Source organism: Carlito syrichta, unplaced genomic scaffold (assembly GCF_000164805.1).
Source record: "Carlito syrichta isolate Samal-C Ts95f unplaced genomic scaffold, Tarsius_syrichta-2.0.1 Scaffold315647, whole genome shotgun sequence".
NCBI classification, from domain to species: Eukaryota; Metazoa; Chordata; class Mammalia; order Primates; family Tarsiidae; genus Carlito; species Carlito syrichta.
Window position 1 is genome coordinate 152,400 of NW_007259743.1, and position 11,054 is coordinate 163,453.

Below are 11,054 nucleotides of genomic sequence, written 5' to 3' on the forward strand. Positions count from 1 at the left end.
ACGAGTGTCAGCAAGGATGTAGAGAAATTGGAGCCCTTGTACCTTGTGGATGGGAATGCAACATTGTGTGCTTGCTATGAAAGACAGGAGGGCAGTTGTCAAGAGTTAAGCATATTAGCATATAAATGAGCCATTCTATTTCTGGTTATATACTCAAAGAGTAAAAGTAGGTCCGCAGACAATCCTAGTGCACAATCTGCATAGCAGCATCATTAACAATTGCTTAAAGGTAAAAACAAACCGAACGTCCATCGATGAAGAATAGGTGGACAAATGTGGTACATTTTGAAATGTTATTTAGCCACAAAAGGAATATATTAGTACATGCTACAATATAAAAATGCAGATTAACCTTGAAAACATTCTACTAAGTAAAATAAATCAGACATAAGAGATCACATATAATTCCATTTACATAGTATATCTAGAATAGGTAAATTCATAGAGATTAAAAGCAGACTATTGGTTCCCAGGGGTAGAGACCTGAAAGAATGAGGGATTACTGCTTAATGTGTAAGTCTTCTTTGTGAGTAAAAAAAATCATTTGAAATGAGATAAATGTGATGACTGCACAACTTTGTGAATTTACTAAATATTACTAACCTGTGTATTTTAAAATAGTAAAATTTAGCCAGGCTCGGTGGCTCAGTCTGTAACCCGCACCTTTGGGAGGCTGAGGTGAGTGGATTGCCTGAGCCCGCGGGTTCGAGACCCGCCTGGGCAACTTGGTGAGACCTCATCTCTACAATAAATCAAAAAATTATCCAGGTGTGGTAGTGCGCGCCTGTAGTTCCAGCTACTCAGAAGGATGAGGCGGAAGGATTGCCGGAGCCCAGCAGGCCGAGGCTGCAGTGGCCGGGAGCGGCCACTGCACTCCGGTCTGGGCAGCAGAGTGAGACTCCAACTAAAAAAAGAAAAGAAAAGAAAAGAAAATAGTAAATTTTATGTTATGTAAATTTCATATAAATTTAAAAGGCAGAGTCAGAAAAAAATCACACAGATAAAAAAGGCGAAAATAATGTGACCTTGAGGGCAGAGATTAGACGGATGCAATAAAAGCCAAGGAATGCTGGCAACCACTTGAAGATGAAACATACTTGAAATAGATTTTTACTGAATTCTCTAGAACTGTAAGAAAATACAATGTGTGTGGTTTTGATTTTTCAAACTTGCGGAAATTTGTTACAGAACACAAAGGAAATGAATACAAAATCTTTGTGATGTTGAAGCATTCCATTTTTTGTTTTAATGAGTTACTGCAGCAAGACCTAGCATGCTTTGTTGTCTGTTTTCTGTATTTTTACAAACAGAGGATGAGTTTTTCCTTTCAGTTCTCCTTATTATTTATTTACTCATTCACTAAAATCTTTTACTGAGTCTCAACTCTGTTCCAGGCAAAAGTATTTGTTAGTGAACAAATGAGAAGTGGTTCCAGTATGCCTCTAGCCTTTACTCTTGAGGGGAAATCAAATTTAAAAAGTCAAAACATACAAAGATAAACAGTTACATAAGTTGATCAATATTATGAAAGAATAGATGATAGAGATAAAATATTTTGGGCTATTTGATATTGAGTATTTCTTTTTTTTTTGAGTTGGAGTCTCACTCTGTCGCCCAGACTGGAGGGCAGTGGCCGCTCCCGGGCACCGCAGCCTCGACCTGCTGGGTTCCGGCGATCCTTCTGCCTCAGCCTTTCAAGTAGCCGGAATTACAGGCATGCGCTACCACGCCCGGCTGATTTTTTGATTTATTGTAGAGATGAGGTCTCGCTGCCCAGGCGGGTCTCGAACCCGTGGGCTCAGGCAATCCACTCACCTCAGCCTCCCAAAGGCGCGGGATTACAGGCTGAGCCACCGAGCCCGGCTGATATTGAGTATTTCAACTTACATAAATTTGTTCCTTTCCTGAGTCATCATTTCATGAGACATCCTTGAGTCTTTCTATGTAATCAACATTAGCCTAATTTCTGGGAATAAAGACCTAAATGAAATAACATCTTCCTTCTCAAAGAGCTTACAATTCTGAAGCAAACTAAACCTGTAAAAACAAATCTATATAATCAACACGTTTTCCCTATCGTTCTATAGGTAAGGCTGACAAATTAGATGATGAAATGAAAAGACAGAAAGGGGAAGTGGAAGGACATGATTACTAACTTATTTGGAGCAGCTCTTCTGTTTCAGGCACTGTGCTATACTCAGGCTTGTGCAGTACCCATTTGAAATAATTCTGTGAGAAGGCAGTGTTCCCCAGGAGAATCTCAGAACACTTCATTCACTTCACATTGATCACAAAGCTTGGTTGGAACGGAATTCAAATGAAGCTGTCTTCTGTGCTCAAACTTTTTTGTACTTGCTATTTTTGTTATGATTTGGAGAATGGGTGAAGTTTCAAAGATAAGTGTGAACTATCACAGAAACAAAGAACTGAATACTGCATATTCGGGGAGGGAGGGAGAGATGAGGGTTGGGAGTTGGTAATAACACAAAGGGTGCCTGGTCCACTACCAGAGGAAGTGAGGGCCTGGTGGAAGCCCAGACTTTACCTTCATGAAGCCAGCCTACTTATGTAGTTAACCCTCACTTGTACCCCATATCCGTATACTACAAAATAAGAAATAAATTTAAAAATACTGTGGAATTAAATTGTGATGAAGAAATGTGAGTTTTTCCATAATATGATATCCACCTCCATTTCCTACCAATAGCTTCTGGATTGTATTACGGAAATCTCTCTGTTAGTTAGGGTAAATAATACTAGCTGCTATACTGGCAAACTCCAAAATTACAGTGGCATTACCATAGAAGTTTTCCTTGCTCATAGATTGTTCAGTTAGTTGTTCTATAGGAATTAGTACAGCGATCCAGTGACCTTGGTTCTTTCCACTTCGTGATTTCATCATGCCCTATAGACTGAGTTCTCTCTATCCACCTGGTGTCCTAGGAAGATAACAAGCAGAGGATAACAGAAAATTATTATGTGCCACACTTGAAAGGGGCAAATATGACTTCTATTCACATCTCGTTGTCAAGAATACAATCCCATGGCCACCATTCACTATATGATGGCTGAGAAATTGAGCTTACTATGTGCTCAGAAGAAAACATAAAATAGTTTGGAAAACGGCTACCAGTCTTTTTAAAAAATTTTTTTATTATAGAAATGGGGGGTACAAGTGAGGATTAACTACATAAACAGGTTGCATGAAGGTGAATTTTGGCTTCCAACTCCTACCTCCTCCTGGTAGTGGATCTGGTGCCCTTTGTGTTGTCACATGTCCCTCACCCTCCTCTCTACCCCCTCTCTTAGCAGTCCCTGTGACTGTCAACCCCTTCCTTGTGCTCATGGGTCTATTGTTTAGGGCGCACTTATGAGTGAGAACATGCTGTATTCAGTTATTTGTAGTTTTGATAGATCGCTAAGTATGATGGTGTCCATCTCCATCCAATTTCCTACAAAGTTCATGATTTTGTTCTTCTTTATGGCTGTATAATACTCCATCGTATATATGTACCACATTTTATTTATCCAGGCAAAATTTGATGGGCAGTAGGGTTGGTGCCATGTTTTTGTTATTGTGGATAGTGCTGCAATAAACACGCAGGTGCCAGTGTCTTTTTGGTAGAAATATTCATGTTCATCTAGGTGTTTTCCTGGGGGAGAAATTGCTGGATCATATGCAAAGTCAATTTTTAGTTCTTTTGGGAATTGCCACGCTGCTTTCCATAGAGGGTGAACTAGCTTGCACTTCCATCAACAATGTAGAAGCATTCACTTTTCATCACATCCATGTCCGCTTCTGTTGTTTTTGATGATGGCAATTAGTGATAGCCATCCTTACTGGAGTTAGGTGGTTTCTCATTGTAGTTTTGATTTGCATTTCTCTGTTGATTAGTGAGGCTGAGAAGCATCTATTCATGTCCACTGCCCACTTTTGAATGGTTTTTAAATTTTTTTTCCCTTTCACTTTGAGTTTCTTGGAGATTCTGAATGCTAGGTCTTTGTCAGGTGTATAATTTGCAAATATTTTCTCCCACTCTTTTGGTTGTCTCTTTACTCTCCTAATGGTTTCTTTTGCTGTGCAAAAGTATTCAGTTTAATGAAGTTCCATTTATCTATCTTAACTTTTATGGCATTCGCTTTTCAGGACTTGGTCAAGAATTTGTTGCCTACTCTGATGTGATTAAGGGTATTTCTTACGTTTTCTTCTAGGATTCTTATAGTTTTACGTTTTACATTTAGGTCTTTAATTCATTCTGTGTTGATTTTTGTATATGGTGAGAGGTGGGGGACCAATTTCATTCTTCTGCATGTGGTCAGCCAGTTTTCTCAGTCCTGTTTGTTAAATATGGTCTCTTTTCCTGTGATTTATCATTGGTGGTTTTGTCCAGTCTTTTCCATTGTAATACTTAAGTTCATCTGATATTTATTTTTTACTTTCTCCCACACAGAGAACATATTTACTTCCACCAGGGAGACAAACTTATTTCCAACTAATCACCATAAAAGCTCAAGTCCAGGATATCAAAAAGGCTAAATGGTCTTCTATAGGGAAGTCTTATACAGTCTAGATGTGGCTTCAGGCGATCCAGCAACTTATGAACAACAAAAAGTCTTAATCCATTTTACATTCATACCAATGGATGAATGCAAGTCAATGGAAGATATACTGGTTAGTTTTGAATCTTGCTGAGTTGATATTTTGAAAGTCCCTCATTCTAACAATGAGATATATTTCTTTATGAGAACCTGGTTTTACTCTTTGGGGAAAATTCCAGCTTCAACTGTTTTGGCTTTTGGTCCAATGTCTTAAATGTTTCTTTCCTTATCCACTATTCTTTGTTACCATCTCTGAAGTGCATGGAAGACAAAATTCTAACACAAAATTAACAGAGACAGTTTTTTAATAAACTTGCAGCAAGCGGAACCATCTTTCATTGCTTTCACTTCAACAGGAGTTCAAAGGTGTTAGAGAGTAAATCTATTGAGTTAAATGAATAAATATTGAAACAGTGAATAACTGGCATGTGTTTTATTAAGATGTGACTTCTTGAAGTAGTAGAGACATTCTAATTGGTCTTCAGGTACATTTTCTGTCCTTAGTTGGCTACTAGGGGGAAGCAAACAGTTGGAAAAATTTCAAGGGAGGAAGGATTGTTTAATGTTAGGAGTGTAACATTTTTTTGAAACTGTTAATTTCCTGGCAATTTAAAGTGATTATCAAATGAGTGTTAAGGAGTATTTGCCCCTTGACATTTAGAGAGTTTCTAAAACGTACTTTTACCAATACATTTTGGAGCTTTTAGAGTTGTTTTAATGCTCAAGAAAAGGACTTTTAATTCAAGGCTCATATTTTATTTACAATGAAACAACCAGAAAGACTTCCTACTGCTCATAGGGAGTTTCCATTCAAGTTGAAGATATAGATGAACTGGTGAACAGATATCACCACAATTTAATGTTGAGAACAACTATGAAGGATAAGACTGGCTGAAGAAAGAAAGTCTGTGGGAAGGGAGAGATTTTGTTCACTCCAAGAACAATAAGAACATCATGTGAAGGTAGTGGAGTGAATGGGTATGAGAGTGACAATATACAATATAGCTCAAAGTAACAATAGTGACATCAACTATTTCATAGCATTTACTGCCAAAAAAGAATAGCATTATCATTAATATTAGTGTCTTTTAAAAACAAAACTTGAAGTTGGTAGTCATAAGGGTAAGGTAAAAATGACAATATTTTCTTTGCTTTATTCTAATATGACTATGTATTTTTTTACATTGTCATGTGAACATGCTTCCTTTTACCAAATACCTCCATAATGACTAAAACATTAATTTATTAAGATGCTGCAATTATGTATATTTCAATTAAATGTGTCAACAAAAAATTATACTTCATTAAATAAACTTCACTAAAAACCAGTGTCATATTTTTTCTCATTTTGCATGCTTGGAAAAGAAATTAATAATGTTATATACAATTTTATGTTAATGACCACCTGGTCATTAACATTTGAATTATTGCATGAAGTAGATCTAAGAGCTATGAGATGATTTTTGTGGATTTTACATGACTAGAAGACTAAACCCAGAGAATATTTTGCCTTCTCAACAAACTTCTTGAATGCACTCTTCACCCCTTTTTTTCCTCAGGCTATAAACCACAGGGTTTAGCATAGGGATGACCATAGTATAAAACACATACAATATTGTCTGTGTCCATGGAATGACTAGAAGTTGACTGTATGTACATAAAATAAGGAAAATGCAATGAGATGAGAACCACAGGTAGATAAAGCCTCCCTGTATCCTTCACCTGAGAGCATATTTAAAATGGAGATAAATATAAATAAGTAGGAAGTCAAGATAACCAGGAGAGCAAAGTATATTGAAGTTTGAAATAAGAAAAAGAATCAACTCATCAATATGTTTTTCAGAGCAAGTCAGAGTCATGACTCTGGAATATCACAGAAAAAGTGATGAACTTCATTGAACATACAAAAGGAGAGACAGAACGTGTCTCCAATGTCAACAGCAGCAGTCACAAAATCGAAGACATAAGAGCCTGCAGCCAGACCAGCACACATGCTTGTTGTCATGGTGGTGGTGTAATGTAGGGGTTTACACACTGCTGCATAGTGATCATAGGCCATTGAGGCCAGAAGTAACTTTCCACAGTGGCAAAGAATACAAAAAAGAACATCTGAGCAGCACATGCAATGTAGGAGATGATGTTGTCTGCTATAAGCAAACCACCCATAACTTTGGGAGTGACAGTTGATGAGTAGCAAAAGTCCACCAGAGAGAGGTTACAGAAGAAAAAGTGCATGGGGGTGTAGAGACGAGAGTCCAGCAGGATCAATGTGATCATCCCCAGGTTCCCAGTCAGAGTGATGAGGTAGATGAAAGTGAATAAGGTGAAAAGAGGAACCTGTAGTTCTGGAGCACTGGTTAGTCCTAGCGGAATGAATTCATGTACCTCTGTATTATTCTCCATGGAAAGATTGGAGAATCATGAGATGCTCTGTAGCAAAAGAGATGAAGGACTAGAGTGATGACAAAAAGAATTCCACAGAAATTGAAATGTATAAGCATTATGTTATTATAGTAATAATTTCTTCTTCAATATCTTCATATTTAAAACATTAAAATGAAAATGACAAAGCAATGAGTGGATAACTTACATATACAGTAATAGATTTTGGAAGAGAAAGGGCTTTCATTGATCACCTTCTCAACTTCTTAGTCTTACATATAATAAACTGAGTTTCAGATGGTCACAAGGTCACATACTTGAAATAAATTCATCTCCCAAATTCCAGATCTGTTAAGTGTTCTCACAGCTTTACACTTTTGTTGTGCCCATGTGGTAGGTACTTTATATGTAAATTTCTATTTAATCCTCTCATCAGCTTCTTTAAATTGAGCGGTTATTATTCCTATTTAAATATCTGGTAATTTGGCAGCAAAAACATTGAGTAATTTATTCAAGGTTGCACAGGTAATAATTAAAATTTAAGCATTAGACCCAGAGTGGTGTCCAATCTAAATGCTATTAATGATTTTGATTTCAATCTTATTTAGCTTATATTTCCTTTCCTCCATTACACCAATCTTAGTGCATGGGGTTACATAGCAGAGCAATTCGCAAACAAATGCACAATAGATGGAGTGAGATAAATATAGTATTAGAGTCATGTACAACAATACAGCCAATTCTAAGAAAAGTTATACCATTGAGGTAAAGGCTTGAACTCTGGAAAAAGGTGTATTTGCATTCATATGTAAGTCTGACAGTTTACTACCTGTTCTTCAACTAAATTCTCTGAACCTCATTTTAGCCAACAATGAAATGAATGTGATGTTGGGATCTGTTCAAGGGATTATTATAACAGGTAAATGGGGTAATGCATAAACAAAGAAAATGTGCTTACAATTAGCTTACACTGATGAGTAAACATTTTTATTTGAATAACTAATGAGTGTAAGCTCTCATATGATTTTAGGATAAAATGACATTCTAACCAAAGGCAGTAGGTAATATGAAGGAGGGTGGGTTTTGATATCTGGTATCATTACTCTCTGATTTGCTGTTTTAAACATACCGTGTCCAAGATCTTTTTTGTTTCCTCCAGCGTTTCTCACTTTGTCTTTCATCTTCTTTATAATTGGCCATGCCAACCATTTTGAATGAGAACCCAGGGATCTTCAAGGCCCGTTTTGCTATTTATCTTTTTTGTGATCCACATTTTAATCTCTGATAAAAGACTTCTATCTTAGATTCACTGCTACTGTCATTACTGCCAATATTTAGCTGGATCATAGATATTGAGGGTTGAAAATTTATGATCTGGAGGTTCGACACGAATCTGCAGATAAGTTCATGAGCAAGAACAATTTGTAAATATTTTTTACTGTATTTGAATTGAAAGTCTTGAAAAGGACATTCATTCTGTGGTAACCACTATTTTCTACCATTTTCCTCCTGGTTACTAAACACATTATTTTACTTGTTCGGGTCTTAAAATATTTGTGCTAATATCTCACCAACATAAATATCTATATCTATATCTATATCCTTATTGAACTCACGTGGATTAACCATATGAGAGCAGTCTCTTTTACCATGTAAGGCAACACATTCATAGGTGCCAGGAATTATGATGTGGAACCTTTGTTGATCAGGCTGCCACAGTGGATATAAAAGCAAAATACAGTAGGCAAATTATCTATAAGTTAGAGACTGTTGGTTGAGGTATCTTCAAAGATCACATGGCCAATTTTCTAATTTTGTATATATAACAGAGGAGAAGAAAGAGATATTAATTTGTACAAGTTCACATATCTAGAATGTATCTCTCTCCCAAAGCAGATTTCCTGAGGTTAGTAACAGCTTAAACTTCCAGTTTCTGTGCAGTTTGTTTTATATATAGAGATGGATACATGAACAAGATGATAGAAATATATAGATAGTAGAGGGGGAGGAAGATAGTGTATGTACACACACTCACAGACATATAGTCATATAATCTCATTTTCAGGCAAGGAAATGAGGTTTGAGAGGCTAGGTGTCTTCCTAAAATTCCATACTGAGTGCAAGATATCCAAGATGCAAACACTGATTCCACTGGCTGTGTCTCTAGTCACTGCATACTAGATTTTCTAGATGAACAAGTATTGAAAGGTGAGATTGCAAGAATTCAAATGAAAAGAAATAAGACTCAGCTGGGCTCGGTGGCTCAGCCTGCAATGCTGCGCCCTTGGGAGGCTGAGGTGAGTGGATTTCCTGAACCCGCAGGTTCGAGACCCGCCTGGGCAGCGAAACCTCATCTCTACAATAAATCAAAAAATCAGCCGGGCGTGGTAGCGCATGCCTGTAATTCCGGCTATTCAGAAGGCTGAGGCAGAAGGATCACTGGAGCCCAGCAGGCGAGGCTACGGTGCCCGGGAGCGGCCACTGCACTCCAGTCTAGGCGACCAAGTGAGACTCCAACTCAAAAAAAAAAAAAAAGAAATAAGAATCTTGGCCCCTTCATGATAATTTTTCTGGAGCCTAAATACATGTCATTTCATTCTGTTTTGGTGAACCACCTCTTCAGTGACAAGCTAACAATTATAAATAGAATGAATTTACCACTTAGCTGAATAAAATATTATCTATCTTAGGTTTTTGCTTATCCTGCTAAGAAAAGCAGCATGCTGTTTCATAAATATCACTGTACTATCTGGTGAATAAAATGTTTTTGCTTTGAAAACTAGACCTCGTCAAGGCTTAAGAAACATTTTTAACCAGAGCTGAGCTCAAAACGCATAGAAGGTGCAGCTGCCCACTGTTTCTACATGAATTACATTTCTCACAGTAGTTCTTCTTTTTCTGTGGCAGGATATTTCTTGACACCCAGTGGATGCCTGAAACTATAGACTGTACTGAATCTGATTATCGTCAACCATAATATGTTTCTGTTCATGTCTTTCACCCACAAATGTAATGCCTTTTCCATCTTAACTAGAACTTACACATTGTGCCTGTAACTCTTACAGTTAGAAGTGTATCAGCAAAACTAGCATGGCTTTCTTTATATTTTTTCATTATTTCACAGATAGAAGACTCATTCTTGCTGTAGACCTTACATTTTTAAAAAATCTTTTCCTTTTAAGTCAATAACTTTTGCCTTTTCATTTAAAGGAAGCACTTTACAGTTTCTTTTTGGCATATCCAAATTTCCAGCATCACTATTCTTGTATTTCAGGGCCATTCTTAAGTAAAATAAGGGTTACTTGAAGAGAGGTGCTGTGAAACTTCTGCTGTCAACCAGATAACAGAGAAAGTTATTATGTGGCATGCAGGTAGTATGTCAGATATACTGGACAATAAGAATGATTTGCACTCTTGGTGGGACAGACTGGCACGAGATTCCATCATGCTATTCAAAATGATGTGCAACTAAAAATTATAAATTATTTATGTCTGGAAAACGTCATTTAATATTTTTAGACCCCAGTAGACTGTGGGTAACTGACACTGCATAATGTGAAACCATGAATAAGGAGGTACTACTGTGTTCTGAATATGAAAACTTATCTCACTTCTGGAAAAGGAGAGAAAGGCAGCCTTGAATGGTGAGTCCCTGATGAGAAATTGACAGAAAATTATCCCTGGAAGAACAAATTAAAAATTTTAGAGAAACATTTTCTCATGTACAGTTAAATGGTTCTAAGGTTCCTGAGGTATAGAGAGATAGAGATATGAGCATTAAAATGGAGTTAGAAAGCCTGGCTTTAAGTCTTGTACATACCATGGCTTTATCTGTGTACTTGGAAGAACTATCTTCTACTGACCTTAGTTTTCTTATTTGTGGAAGAGAACTAGTAAAATCAGCAGTTCTACAGACTTCATGGAATTGTGTCTGTGACTAGCAAATGAGGGTGAGTATGGGAAATACCTTAGTAAGAGGCTATCCTTTTAACATGAACCAATTTGATTTTTGTCTTGGGTTGTTTTTCCTGCCCATGGTTGCAGACTCTCTCCAAATATTCAGCTTGGAGAGA

The 11,054-nt window shown here is 37.1% G+C and overlaps 1 pseudogene; it reads right to left on the minus strand.

The window, feature by feature from the left end:
* Positions 1–6,079: 6,079 nt before the first annotated feature.
* Positions 6,080–7,002, minus strand: LOC103275719 (annotated as a pseudogene).
* Positions 7,003–11,054: the final 4,052 nt, after the last annotated feature.